Source organism: Leptinotarsa decemlineata, unplaced genomic scaffold (genome assembly GCF_025532065.1).
Source record: "Leptinotarsa decemlineata unplaced genomic scaffold, Ldec_3_MD MMD2_tig00001019_RagTag_RagTag, whole genome shotgun sequence".
Classification (NCBI taxonomy): domain Eukaryota; kingdom Metazoa; phylum Arthropoda; class Insecta; order Coleoptera; family Chrysomelidae; genus Leptinotarsa; species Leptinotarsa decemlineata.
Window position 1 is genome coordinate 1,849,020 of NW_027412557.1, and position 15,204 is coordinate 1,864,223.

Genomic DNA, 15,204 nt, shown 5'->3' on the forward strand with positions numbered 1-15,204 from the left:
TGGTGAACAAGTGGCTGTTGTTAGAAAACCTGGGATAACATCTACAATGAAAACCATGATATCATTTGGACAATCTCATGCTAACACATTATTGACATCTGGTTGGGGACTTTCAGAATTGAAGCAAGATATCTTGGATACAAACAGTCATGTTTTCAGTGGAAAACTACCACTGAAATATTTGATGGGTTTTGCTGAAGATTACAAAAAAAGTATCTTGAATGCCAAACAGGAATTGATTTTGATTATCGCTCGATCATTCAAAAACTCATATATAGGTGAAGTTGATGCTGATTTGGAAATAAATAAAATCGAATGGAAAATAAGACATATTGTACCAGATGATAAACACAAACTTAAACTTTTGAGTAGAATAAACAAAATCGGTCTGAATGCCAAAATCAAGTTGGCGTATCGTATGTGGGACCTCTATGAACTACCATCATTACGTTGGACTTCTTCAGACATATGGGCCATCAAAACAACTAACGCATTGGAAACTCCTCGTTTTGTCATCATCGCATTCCAAAGTACTACCACATCTGAAGATAGAACACAAGATATTACAAAATTCACAACTGCTGATATCAATAGTATTCGAGTATACTTGAATTCTGAAGTTTATCCATATGAGCGTTGGAATTTGAATTTCGATAAAAAACTTGATGCTCCTGCTTATTATGCTTTTGAGAGTTTCCAGCGAAGTTATTATGATAAAGATATGAGTGAACCTCTGATGGACATTGGACAATTTAGAGAGAATCCACTATTCGTCATCGATTGTTCCCATCAACCGAATGCAACAAAATCATCAACTATTGATATAAAGATTGAGTTTGAGACGAGGAAGACCAAGTTTCCAGACAACACTAAAGTATATGCATTAATTTTGCATGATACAGTTTTAACATACAATGCATTGGATGGTTCAGTTCATAGCAGATATTGACACTTTTTTTTTTTTCACTCTATCAAGTACTGTTTTATGATCTTTTTTTTTTATTTGTAACTGACTTATATCATGTATTGTATTTTATATCATATTTATTGTTTTGTAATCATTTTCTATTGTATTTCATGAGATTTAAATAAATAAAACATGAAAATAATACAAAGTTTTTTATTTGACATTATTTATGATTTACAGGAACATACAGACTATCTAAAATAACTTCTTCCTCATAATCATCATTTTCACGACCATCTTCAATTTCCTCTCGATTTTCATCATTCAATTCAAAGTGATGAATAATCCATTCTGGCAGGTATGGTTGGAGGCTATACAGGAATCTTCTTAGGTTCAGTTCAATCATAACCTCACAAAGTTGCCACAATTCCAATTCATTATCCAAAAATTTGTTACAAACTTCTGCACCACTCCAATACTTCTCAGCATCACGAAGGCATAATTCGATTTGTTTTTCATCATAGCATACACTCATATCATAATTGCTTGCATATTCGGCTCCATCACCCAACACCTTCAATTTAGACGACAAATGTTGAACCGATGATTTGAGATCTACAACATCGACCCAATCTTGACTTACGTACTGCATTCACATCTCTAAATGGTGGAACTGAAATCGAATAAAAAAAACAATAAGCAACCTCCAATTTTTCAGTGATATAATACTCACATTCCCATTTTACTTGTAGTTACAAAGTGAGTGTATTCAACTAAGTTAGTAATGTTTATATTTCCATATAATTATTATCATCTAATATATGAATATTATAAAACAATAAGAAATTCATTATAATTACTATTATTATTCAATCATATTGAATTCGACTAGAGTTAGCGTTTTCACACCAAAAAACTTCTCAAGCTATGACCTAAAGAAATTCACTATAAATTATTACTATTATTCAATCATATTGAATTTGACTAGAGTCACTCCACTAGAGTCACTCCACTACTAACTTGGTGCCTTCACACCGATGGAGCATTTATTACTTGGAGGATCTTCGAAGTATGCAGACGTATGTTTGTACATAGACAAACAAGCACATGATGAAACCCTGTACCGTGCATTCTCTTACACACACACACACACACACACACACACACACACACACACACACACACACACACACACACACACACACACACACACACACACACACACACACACACATACACACACAAAATCTCATATGAAAAAAAAATCTGAACGATCCATGCACCAGACACTTCAAGGTCACAACGCCTTGACTTCACTGCACAACAAAAAAAGCAAATAACACGTCATATTGGTGGGGGGAGGATTAGAACCGGGAAAAAATTTCTGAACGATCCATACACCACACCCTTCAAGGTCACATCACCTTGACTTCACCAAACAACAACCAATAAAAAAAGCAATTAATACGTCATAGTGGTGGGGGGAGGCCGAGAATCAGCTGTAAACAACTACTCGCGATCTCATTGGTTATGTCTAACTTTTGATTGTTTTATAGTTCTTGAAAAAAAACAAAAAATGTAAGCAGACTCACCAGTGAAATTGGTGAATATAATGTCTTTTAGTTCAGACTGATGTATTTTAGTATTTCCAATATTAACCATTGACACAAATTATTTCTACTCACATTGTTTAAGCTAGGTATAATTGAAAGAGTATTTATGTTTTTCGGAAAAATGTAAAAGAATTGGATAGCTGATCTGTCACTACTCCTTATGCTATGATACTTATTTTAGGTTAAGAAAATAGATGTGAATATTTCATGATCAAGCAATAAACAATTTATTATTAGCGATGTCGTCTGAAAATGCAAACTGTATATTTCGAGTGAACTTTACCCAAAACTGCTGCATCGACTACATTGTTTCTGTCTGACTAGACAGCAATCTTCATTTAATAGACTCTGCTCGCTGGTCAATTTCGAGTTGTGACCAACTGCCGCGAAACAGGTCCAATTAAAAAAGCAATTCGTTCTGCCAACGGATTTTCGGCATTTATCAAATTGATTCTTGGACAGAAAATGTAAGTTTTTTGAATAATCAGCAGATTCCTCCTTCAAACGTTCTTATTTGGAATTGAAAGTGATTATAAGCAAAAATTAATAATAAAGATTTGAAAACGAAACAACGCTTTCGAAAACTCTATGGAAATGAACATTTGAATTTTACCTAGTTGTATAATAATGAAAGACTGCTTTCATATTTACTTCTGAAAGAGACATTAGTAGGTTCATTGCTTATTGCGTAAAACTGAAAGATTTAATTTGTTAGTGTGAATAATGAAAATATCAGACTTCAATCATATTCTCGTTAAGGTTGAAAAAAAATATATGTTTTGGGATGAAAAAAATGTGTGCGACACAAGATGTCCAACTCTTTTCCAACATCAGAACAAAATACTTTCTTTCGACGCGCGTTTCACTAATTAGGTTAGTATCATCAGGAGATGACTAGAAATGGATGGTGACTTCTGCTCATTTCCTGATTATGCTAACTTGATTAGATTTGGCAAGAAGCTGATGGATGCCGAGTCTGTAATTACTCTGGAAAAATAAAAAATCAGGTTGGCATTAGTCAGTTTACTATGCCATGAAATCATTCATACTTAAATGAATCGTACAAACACACAGTCGTATTCAACCTTTACTCAAATTTTTTTAAGAAAATGGAAATGGAATTCGATATTAATTAAACCATAAAATTATCTAACATTATTTTGTGGAGGTGTGTTCATTTGAAAATTATGAAAACATCACACACTTGATATTTCACAAAAAACTTTTCGCTTATTTAACGATTTCTATGACAACGGATATGATAATGTAGGTACCTAATTATCAGTCTAATGTCGATTTCATTCGTTAGTTTCACTCGATTTACCAGGAATGCGTTTTTTCTTGAAATCCATCTGACTTGTTGATGTCTTCCAAGTTTCTAGAAAACAGTGAAGCTCCTCTTGACAACTGTTTCCTTTACTAGTTTGTACAGATCCTTTGATGATTCTTTGGGGATTGATTTGGGTTTTCTTTAAATTGCTCACCTTCTGTGATTAAGTGCCTTACATTCGTCCGTCTCTTCCACTTTGTTACATCTTCTGCAATCAAGATCACCGTTACATAGCCCTATTCTGTTCAGGTTTTGAAATGAATAGTGTTTAGTGAGAAGCCCTACAAGCCCTACAGAAGAAGAGTTTTCCAGGGTATGTGTATGTGTAGAACTATTACGCCACGTTTGGTTTCTTTCTAGTTGTTGAATCCATGTGAGCCGGGACTCTAGACTATATATAAATAGATATTTAACTTTCCCTGAGAGGTGGAAGTGTTTGTTCCTATGTTGTGGTCTTCTTGGCGAATGCAACTGTGGTCGAGTTTGTTGAGCAGTTGCTCAGATCTTTATCCCCAGTCCATCTTGTTATAATATTGAGGGCTAGCTACAAGCGTAGCTATACTATGAGTATATTATCATATTTGCCAAAGAAATATGAATTACGTACCCTATTATATGAATTCCTAACAGTAGGAATTGAACACACCTTTGAGGACATTCTCTTGCGGCCTGGATGATTGATTCTGAGGATTTATTGTCAAATATTGTCAAATATGGAAAACAATCATGAAGTAATTCAAATTCATCTGAGCGAATACATGAATTGAAAGATGTTACAACCTCAACTTCAATATTCTAAAACAAAAACACTTCAGTATTCAGAATTCTAACTTCCAAGTTTATAGACATCGGAATTTATATGATCACAGTATATAAAAATATAAAACAATCTCCAAATACGCAAACTTTGCACAGATTGGATACTGAGCATTTTACCTCAGTACAGTGACCGGATCAAAGTTGCAATGTCAGCGTATGAATCTTCATAAATATTGAGTGATCTTTCACGTATCATACTTGAAGACTGGCTATAAGTCAAATCATCCAAGAGAACAATTCGTTCAGGCCAGTCTCAACACCCTACACAGTAGGTTAATGGACTGACACCTATCAGAAAACAACTACTCCCCTGGCTAATACCACGAAGGGCGTTGGATTATATCCGACAGGTGTCAGTGCAGGATTCTTCACAGAAGTTTTTCCTGCATATGCTGTTGGCGATACAACTGCCACAATAGATTTTCAATTATTGGAACACACTTGCAGACCGGTTTCGGGCTGTTTGGCCACTCGTCAGTGCAAGGTAGTGTATATCATTAACATAAAGTCGATGATTTCCGATAATTGAAAATCGAATTCCGTCAGAGTATCATTCCTCAAACTAAGCTGAAGACTACAACAAACAATAGGTTTGTTGTCGCCCCATCTGCCTGTGAACGAGGTAACCAACTGCATATCCGAAATTGGCTATGAATCAAATCATCTATAGATGATTTGATTTATAGCCATGTAACCTTACCAATCGATGACAACAAGTTATATTGCGTCGCGAGAACTCAAGCGTATGCGCAATTCAAAAATCATAAAAAAAAAACATTTAATTTCCGCCTTACAATAAAAAAAAAACGAAAGCACTAAAATAAATCAACAGAAAGAAGCAATAACTCGCTTGAATTCCCACGGTGGTTGTAGATGAGCAAAATGTTCTTGAATTGTAATACTTATGATAATATCGAAGTCTCCGAGTAGCTTCTTTCCTTTCGTGCTGATGACCATGAACCGTTCCATATGAAGGTGAGATTAACTCTTCGATAACCTCGTATATGGATTCATCTTCGATTACCAAAACGTCGAAAACTCTGGATTGAAGTTCCGTACAAAAAAAAACCCTAGGAAAATAATCATCTGTCAAGAACAAAACTAGGACGATATTCCGATATTCTTTACTATTTAATCCCCGTATGGGTAGCTATAGGTAGCACATGAATGAACTAATTTCAGCTATCTTCATTGTAAAATATGTACAACAAAATCATCAACAGTTTACATTAAGGTGGGACAACCCGTATGTACCATCCTATTATAGAAGGACAAAAAACTATGAAACGATTAGCACAATTGAAAAAAAATTAGAAAAGTTTCTATCCTTTCTAAACGTTTTTTAAAGCTAATACTCAATAAATTATTTGAAAAAGAAACCACCTATATCATTCTCTTTGATATTCAGTATCACGTTCAGTTTTCTATGGAACGCCGTTTTACTTTTTATTGTCACAAATAATTCGGCGCTAGCGTCGAACGGATTCTTGCAGAAGCTGAATTTTTAAATCTGGCAACATGATAGTTTAGTGATAGTAACACAATATTCCGTCCGACCGCAGCGCCGAATAAAAATTATCAACAATCAATTTAATTCATGCATCACCTAAAAACAACAATCAAAAAAATTCATTTTTACAAAATACCGATAGAAAGTAAAACGGCGTGTCACGCCGTTTTACTTTTTTTAATATTCCTTTGAAATGATCTGAATTATTTTGTTTGTTGAATTTCAGTGATACATGAATTAAATTGTTTGTTGATAATTTTTATTCGGCGCTGCAGTCGAACGGATTATTACCGTACTATGACCAATGACATACATATTATATGCAGTTATGTAGTTCCGCAAAAATACGCCCGACGTCAGCGCATTGTATTGCATTGTATATGTTTCCTTCTTCCAAAAACCTATTTGCCTCTACTATAGTTTGACGAATCCTACGCTTCACATTAAAACCACTCATGATAAATATAATATTGTAATGTTTTCACTATGAACAACCCGAACCATCAATTTCTGTTCAGTTGGGTAACCTATTTCTTGGTGTCAGTGTCAGTATTAGGCGTATTAGACTATAACTAAGCTGTGCTTACGTTAACTATGACGTCTGGACATCTTACGTTAGACACAGTCTACAATGTGTTTCTCAAAAGTCGCATAACATTTGCCATCTATACAATCAAACAAGATATACTAACCACAGAATAGTAACATTAATGAAAACTTGATGACATTTCACAGACACCAACCAAGAAAACTGTAAGAGGAACTAGTGTGACCAAAATCTGTTCGACCGCAAGTCAATTAAATTTAAATTGAGGAATGAATATTTGTGACAATAAAAAGTAAAACGGCGTTCCATAGTTTTCCTTGCTTCCTAATTAGAAGAATTAAAAAAACTATCTACAATATTACAATAAAAAAAATTATCCATAAGAACATTCCAGAGATCCAAGAAATTATAGAGCCAACTCGTTTGAATTAATTTCTTAGGAGTCAAAATTCAGTATTTCGACTGGAAGTAAAAAGAAACATGAAAATACGCCACAAAAACATTACGTGACATTTGCTATATTTTGTTTCTGAAAAATCAAATCTCATGACGGATATATATATATATATATAGATGTTATTCTGAAGTCATTGATAATAGCCAAAAGAAATTATATGATTAAATCAGCACAACAACGAAATGGTTTATTTTTCATAGTTCAACGTACCTTCTGAGTTGTAAAGGTTTTTTTTTCTCCTCTGCAACACGGTTGGCGACAGGAATCGTAGGTTTGACACAAATTTTCCCTTTTTGCTTTCCTTCGATCTCCCAAAAAACACTGAACAACTACTTTTTCTCTAATTTGGAATCGTTCCAGCAAAAATTCGATGGAATTTCAAGAATGAATTCCGAACTCTACGAGAAATAAATTATATGAAATCCCATTTCCTGGTGAATAAGTGAACATGATGAAATAAAAGAAATGCCGACTCACATGAAAATTTTCTAATCCTCAATAAGAGAGTGGAATGCCACAACCAACAATATCATAAGTTCAATATAGGGCATAATTTCCACTAATCTCGGGCCCAGGAATATAATCCTCCAACGGAGTTGTTATCACAAACTTTTCATTCCACGAGCCCTTTAAAATTTTCTTTAATGGCTGCCAGCTACGATCTTCGAGAACAAGGAATTTTGACCTCGACCATGAGAAGGAATTGCGTTCTTGCCTATTTTGAAAAAGTCTAGTGATAAGCGCGCATGCCCCTCTGACACTTAAGTAGCCCGTTGGCCAATCCGAGATCGAAAATCGAAAATTCATCATTCCAACTAATTACCATAGTCCAGGTAAATTAGTCCAACAGAAAACATTCGAAACCATGTTCAATATAAATTAGGAAATGTTTTTAACAAATCAGGGTATCATATATCCTCAAGTATTATAGGTTAGCTGGAAAATAAGATTTTCTATACTAAGAATTTGTTTCTTCGAATACTTACTGGGTAAGATGATATGGTCGAATTGATAATTGAAGCGTGATTTCAGAATACGGTACTATTTACTCAAAGTTTCAAGGAGAAAACATTTACCGTAAATTTAACCCGTTACAGCCAGTCTTCAAGTATGCCCACTGACTATACGTGAAAGATTTCTTTCCTTATACGAGGAATTGGGCAAATTTCGGATATGCAGTTGGTTACCTCGTTCACAGGCAGATGGGGCGACGACAAACCTGTTGTTTGTTGTAGTCTTCAGCTTAGTTCGAAGAATGATACTCTGACGGAATTCGATTTTCAATTATCGGAAATCATTGATTTTATGTTGATGATATACACTACCTTGCACTGACGAGTGGCCAAACAGCCCGAAACCGGTCTGCAAGTGTGTTCCAATAATTGAAAATCTATTGCGGCAGTTGTATCGCCAACATCATATGCAGGAAAAACTTCTGTGAAGAATCCTGCACTGACACCTGTCGGATATAATCCAACGTCCTTCGTGGTATTAGCCAGGGGAGTAGTTGTTTTCTGATAGGTGTCAGTCCATTAACCTACTGTGTATGGTGTTGAGACTGGCCTGAACGAATTGTTCTCTTAGATGATTTAATATTGAGTGAGGTCAAGATCAGAAAGAGACTGTATTGAGGAATTCATTCAGTGTCTATTGATCTTCAGAAAGAGGTTCCAGCCATGCAGCACATCTCCTTTTCTTCGATCTTGGTGGGTGGCAGTATAATGTAAGTTTTTGGTGATTTATTATATTTTTGATTAACATTTGAGTGTGAGTTTATTCCTTAAGTATTTTTTCCGTTTCGTTACAATAAATATCTAATCAAGTTATAAAATGAGTTCTTTCTTTATTTGGATGAATGATGAATGGGTGAAACAGCGAATAAAATCATCTCGTTAATAAGCCAAGCGAGTACTGAGTTGCGACAATATATAATATCCAAGGAAGTTGCTGGGAGTAAATTCCTTGTTTTGATACTCACATTTTTTTTCTATGACCCGTCATACAATTTTCAGTTAACATAATTCATCTGAAATTTCGTATCCAAGTGTTGAACTTGCGTAACTAAATAAGTGTAAAACACTTAAGGAGGTGATTCCTCATCGAAAAAAAGATAGGATCTTTCATATAAAGAAATTTCATTGGAGCAGCCCTTGTAAAGATACAGCCCCTTAAAGGGGGTACATAAAATTTGTATAACAATTTTTTTCACAAGCACTAAAAAAGTTACAATATTGAAATTAACCTGACGTTTTGTACTACCAAAAATACACTTAGCCAGTCATTTATTTGGTTTACCCCAGTTCGCAGCAAAAAATTATTTTAGAAACAACTACAGAGATGCATCGTCATAAATGCGAAAATACGAAACTAATCAATCTAGAAGGTCGCTATTAGCGATAGTGACAATTAAATTGGTATGACGCTGTCAGTTTGTGAATTTTCGAAATTGAATTAATACTAATTGTGTGTTGTTGTTCTGTTCTCAATCAATTTGTTACTTTAATAATTCACTTGTTATTGAAATGGCATACACAAATGAGGAAATGGCTGATATGCATTACGTTTACGGTCTGTCGCAGGGAAATGGGTTAGAAGCTTCTAGAAGATATGCTGAAATGTATCCTCAACGGCAGCATCCTTCACATAGAATATTTGCTGGACTTCATTAACGATTACGAAAATATGGTTCATTCGACAAAAGAACACAGGATTGTGGACACCATCGACAAGTACGAACACCACAGCTTGAGGAAGCAGTACTCAATTTGATTGAAGAACAACCTACTACCAGTACTAGAAAGTTTGTTTTCCAGCTAAATGTTGATCATATGACGATATTTCGAATTTTAAAGGAACAACTCTTACACCCTTACCATCTGCAACGAGTACAGGCACTGTTACCGCGAGACTTTCCGAACCGTCTTGAATTTTGCAATTGGATGCTGGAAATGATTAAAAGAAATTGTGACTTTCTTAAGACGATAGAATTCACAGACGAATGTAATTTTTCTCGGGACAAGATTATTTTCATAATTACCACATATGGGCTGATGAAAACCCTCACACTATTGTCGAAACCAACCATCAAGAACAGTTTTCTCTTAACGTGTGGCTCGGAGTTATTGGGGATGATTTAATTGGGCCTCATTTTCTACCTCCTCGATTAAATGGTGAGGCATACGTTCAATTTTTAAGAGAAGTGCATCCAGTACTGCCGGAGGAAGTTCTTTTGTTCGTCAGAAGGGATATGTTTTTTATGCATGATGGGGCTTCCGCGCATGTTAGTCAAGTAGCACTTCAACATTTAACTGAAACATACGCAGATCAGTGGATAGGTCGAGGAGTACCACAGAACTGGCCCGCTCGATCCCCAGATCTCAATCCTCTCGATTTCTCTATTTGGGGCCATTTACAGCATTTGGTTTATCGTAGTCCTCTTCGCGATGTAGAGGACTTAAGAAACCGCATCATCGATGCATGCAGGGTAATCAGAGAGACTCCAGGAATATTTGAGCGAATACGTGGCTCAGTGCGCCAACGTTTAGACGCATGCGTAATGTCTGAAGGTAGACATATTGAACATTTACTACGATTTCTACATGTTCTGTGTTTTGTTATTAATATATTAGTTTTGTTTATTACCCTTTAATCGTTTAATGCAGGTACTAACTACAAAATAACAATAAATCCAGTTCGCATTTATGACGATGTATTTCTGTAGTTGTTCAGTGATTGTGAAAAAAATTGTTATACAAATTTTATGTACCCCTTTAAGGAGCTGTATCTTAACAAGGGATGCTCCAATGAAGTTCCTTTATATGAAAGATGAGGAATCACCTCCTTGAATGTTTTACACTTATTCAGTTACACCCTGTATAGTGTTTGAAATGGAAGTTCGGATCTTTTTTGTGGCATCACTGAATGAACGTCAGAAATGGATTTATTTTCCTCAGAGCAATTTCATTGTGATTGTTGATATCAGTGTTTCATAAAAACGTTTATTTCATGAATGTGTTACTTTGCTTCTTTATGATTGACTAATATTGAGCTGATATATGATTTTGCAATATACGGAAACAAATAGCAATCTATTTTCATATGAAGTTCAAAATAATCCAACTACATTTTCATCAAAATAGTTTTACTCATAAGTTTGAATTTGAAGAATTTATACTCCTGTTTAACCGGGGAACTGTGTATCTTAATCCGATGTTCTCAAATGCTTTTCCTAGCTTTCAAGGCGAATTTCGTTAAAACTTTCACGTAATTAAATATATATGCTCTATGCCCACCTGCACGAGTATTTGTCAAGAAACTTATTCCAATCTTAAGAAAGTTCCATCATGAAATTGAAATTTGTTCGAATGATATCCAATATTAGTTACTTTTCAAATGAAATGACGTTCTTTACTGCACCGATATCTATTATACGTAACTATTCATTAGTCCACTGAAAAAAACAATTTATTTAGGGTTTTATAGTTTTATAGATTCATAGCAGTCACTAATAATAATATAAATATTGTTCAATAACGGATAATGAAAATAAAGTGAAAAAAAAGTTTTAGAATCTTCTGTGATAACTTTCTAAGTAATGCAATATTTTTAACTTCAGAACTGTTATAAATCTATAAATTTGAATTTGTTGCTCAAATAGAAATCTAAATTGGAATATGCTCAATCTCATTGGCAAACAAACCAGTAGCATAAATGAATCAATTCATATTTTTTAAAATGTAAAAAAAAAATTGATATGCTTCTACAATGAACAATATTTTTTTCAATAACTTATTACTCGTATAATATAAATTTGCCTCGCGATTATATGTGTATGAAGTTGATTATAAATATATGAATTTGATTTGTTTTGCTCAAATAGAAATCTAAACTGAAGTATGCCTAACCTTATTGGCAAAACAAACCACGGGGTTACTCACGATGCCACATCATTCGACAGTTACTTTCCAGAGGAGCTTTACCTATACTGCTATTAAAAATTTCAATTCTATCCCTATTCAGTATAGGGACTCAAAATTGAGAGCATTTAAAAAGTTTTTGAAAGAATCCTTACTATCTGCACAGTGAATAATGTAGGTAAATGTTGGTCGAACAAACTTAGTAATGTCTGGTTTTTAAGTTGGTGTTATTTTTAATTTTGTAATTTATAGGGCCATATGGACTTATCAACCCTAGATGAGCATCAGGGGGTTAGATGTGACAGTAGCCGAAGGCTAAATCTCGCCTCGTGATGTTCAAGCAAGAAAGAGATTTTCCTATATTATTTCTTCGAATTATGTAATAATCTCCACATAATAAAGACGATATTATTATTATTATTATTATTAATATCATAAATGAATCAATCCATATTTTTCAAAATGTAAAAAATAAATTAATATGTTTTCACGTGTAACATTAATTTCATTTCTTTTTAACTTTATACTTGTATTATATAAAATTGCCTCGCGATTATAGGTATATAAAGTTGATTCCAAAGGAAAATGTCAGGCGGTCATTTCTCCCGAAATCATTCGTGTTCCAGGGCGTGCTCCTGATATGATGTTTGATTACAACACGCTCATATTTGAGGGAATTATTTTTTATGATAACTTTGGTACCGAAGAGTAGGGTTAGGTTGCAACGCCTTTGTGAAATATAGTAAATCACAATTTTTTTTCAACAAAGTCTATGAATTTGTAATCAACATAAAACTTTCTAAAACTCCCATAGAAGTCAAAATTGAATGACAAAAAGTACATAAGTCAAAGACAACAATATTTTAGCGGTAAAGTTGGCCCACATTTGGGTCTATTTTGCTTGTGCTCATGAATTCATTATAAAGAAGACTATGTATTGTGGAAGAGATACCTATGCCCATTGAAAAGTTTCCACAATTGTATGCAATTAATTTTTAATAGATATTGTATTCTCTTCAAAAGCATATGAAAAATACGGTACAATTTGCGAAGTTGAAGTCATAATTCGATCAGTGTTATAATATTCAGAGTGTCAACCGACACATTTCACAAGATGATTCAGCATGATTATAAATTATAAAAAACTTCCTGGCTGATTAATCGACGGCCTTCAGTTAACAAACCATGTTTTTTTTCAGAAATCAGTGAATATTTCAGTTTCCGTGTGCAATTACCACTGAATTATAGTCGAAGTAACCGGAATTGTGCATACTTGAAGTTGTCGGCGCTCTCAAAGGCCAAACAAACCAATACACAGAAATAAAGCCGCTGCCAATTAGTCCACGTGAACTGAAGAATTGGCGGCTCGTATCGGATAATTTTTACTAACCGAGTTTTATGAGTGGCTGAAGAGTCATAAAATTAAATTTGAAGTCATGTCGGTGACGAACAGAATGCGAGGATGGTTATAACAGTCGTGTTGTCACTGTTCAGTTCAGGAACTGATCGCGATTTGGGTGTTCAAATTCGATATTGGTGCAGTTATAATCACTTGAAATTTTTGTTATCTGTTCAAAATGTGGCATCTTTGGACAAGTACCAATAGTAATAACGAGTGTGACAACAAAGAGATACCAGTGAATAAGATTCGGATGCATTTGAATATTGAAACACAGAGAGTATGTTTCATTGTATATGAGAATCTACATCTCAAGTTTGGTTGCACTATATCGTTTACTTGAACTATACCTAATATTATTACCTGCCATCGTATTTTGAATTCATCTTGATTGTGATGATTTATTTATTTTGCAAAATTTCTACACTAAATAATGATGTTAATAATAATAACAGTTTAACTCATATGAGTATTTTCTTTCAGTTTGTTTTATGTTACAAGGAATTTTTATTTATACCTATGTGTATAGGCTATTCCAACGAAAACTTGACCTTCCTGCGGTCAGCAACTATCCACCTATTTTTGTCAATGGTATAGGGGGTCGAGTGATATATCATTTGAAAAGTTTTTCGTCCGTCTATTACTTTTTCAAAAGCTGAAAATTTGCTGTCGCTCATTTTATTGAGAAAATAGACAAAAGTAATATCAATGGCAACACAATCAACGGATAAAGTGTTCGAAATGACCTCCATCAAGTTCCATACAATAATACAGTCTACATTCGAGAGCTTTCCCTAAATTATTGTAGATGTCCGGAGTCAGAAATTGGAAAACCCGAAAAATTCTCTGTGTTTTTGATAGATCCAGAATATACATATAATCGAGAGGTCTCGTTTTTTATCAAGACTTTGCTAGATATATACCCAATACCTATTACTTTTCTACATAACACTCTCTTTCTGAGGATATTATCTTTATAACAGTTACTTTCGATGATATCTGCTGGAGTAGTCCACGATCTGTTGCATTAATTGGCTAAGCCTGATTAGTAATTAAGTACGATATGGTTCTTGTAGTGATTTACTGCATTAGTGGTTTGTAATGTGATGGTGCGTTCAGATTATACCTTAATTTTTGTTACTCTAAGACGCTTTGTGTACATTTATACTCCAGGGAAACTGGCAAAGAAGCAAACTAAAACGAAAACATCATCAAATCAAAATATTCTTAAAAATATATTGGAGTAACGAAGTAGTTTCTGTTTTCATTTAATTTTTATTGATATTTCAAAATTTTAATTGACATTTTCAGGGTTTATTTTATAATTTACCAAGGTAACATTCAATGTAAATGAAGAATGAAATGAAAACAGTTTCAAGGCTCAGTTCTTACCAAAAACCATCAGGAGTTTTTGCAAGACTTGCTAACAGGAAGTAATTTGAAGCTCTATGGAGAATGTTTCTCCTGACGAAAATCAAGTAGTTTTCATAAAAGAGCTCTGAAACAACGCATTTTAAACTTATCATTTCAACCTTTTTCTTAAAAAAAATATTTAAATACCTAAAAAAAGAAGAATGCAATAATGCATTCAACATTTAAAGGGATTCGATTCTATTTCACCATTTAGCAACATCGGTTATAGCTAATGAAGACCAATGAATCTGTTACCTGTATGAGAAAAAGAAAGTTGACATATTTCAGAGGCA

The 15,204-nt window shown here is 34.0% G+C and overlaps 1 long non-coding RNA gene across 3 annotated transcripts; it reads right to left on the reverse strand.

The window, feature by feature from the left end:
• Positions 1–1,112: 1,112 nt before the first annotated feature.
• LOC141482288 (uncharacterized) lies at positions 1,113–9,038 on the reverse strand. 3 transcript variants are annotated; one of them, XR_012465439.1, is made up of 4 exons: positions 7,661–9,038; positions 7,394–7,581; positions 4,458–5,739; positions 1,113–4,058 (listed from the first exon to the last, which is right to left on the reverse strand). It is a non-coding gene; the product is annotated as an uncharacterized lncRNA (long non-coding RNA). The 3 variants fall into 3 exon arrangements; XR_012465438.1 differs by having other exon boundaries at positions 1,113–1,580; positions 3,795–5,739; XR_012465437.1 differs by having other exon boundaries at positions 1,113–5,739; positions 7,661–8,205.
• Positions 9,039–15,204: the final 6,166 nt, after the last annotated feature.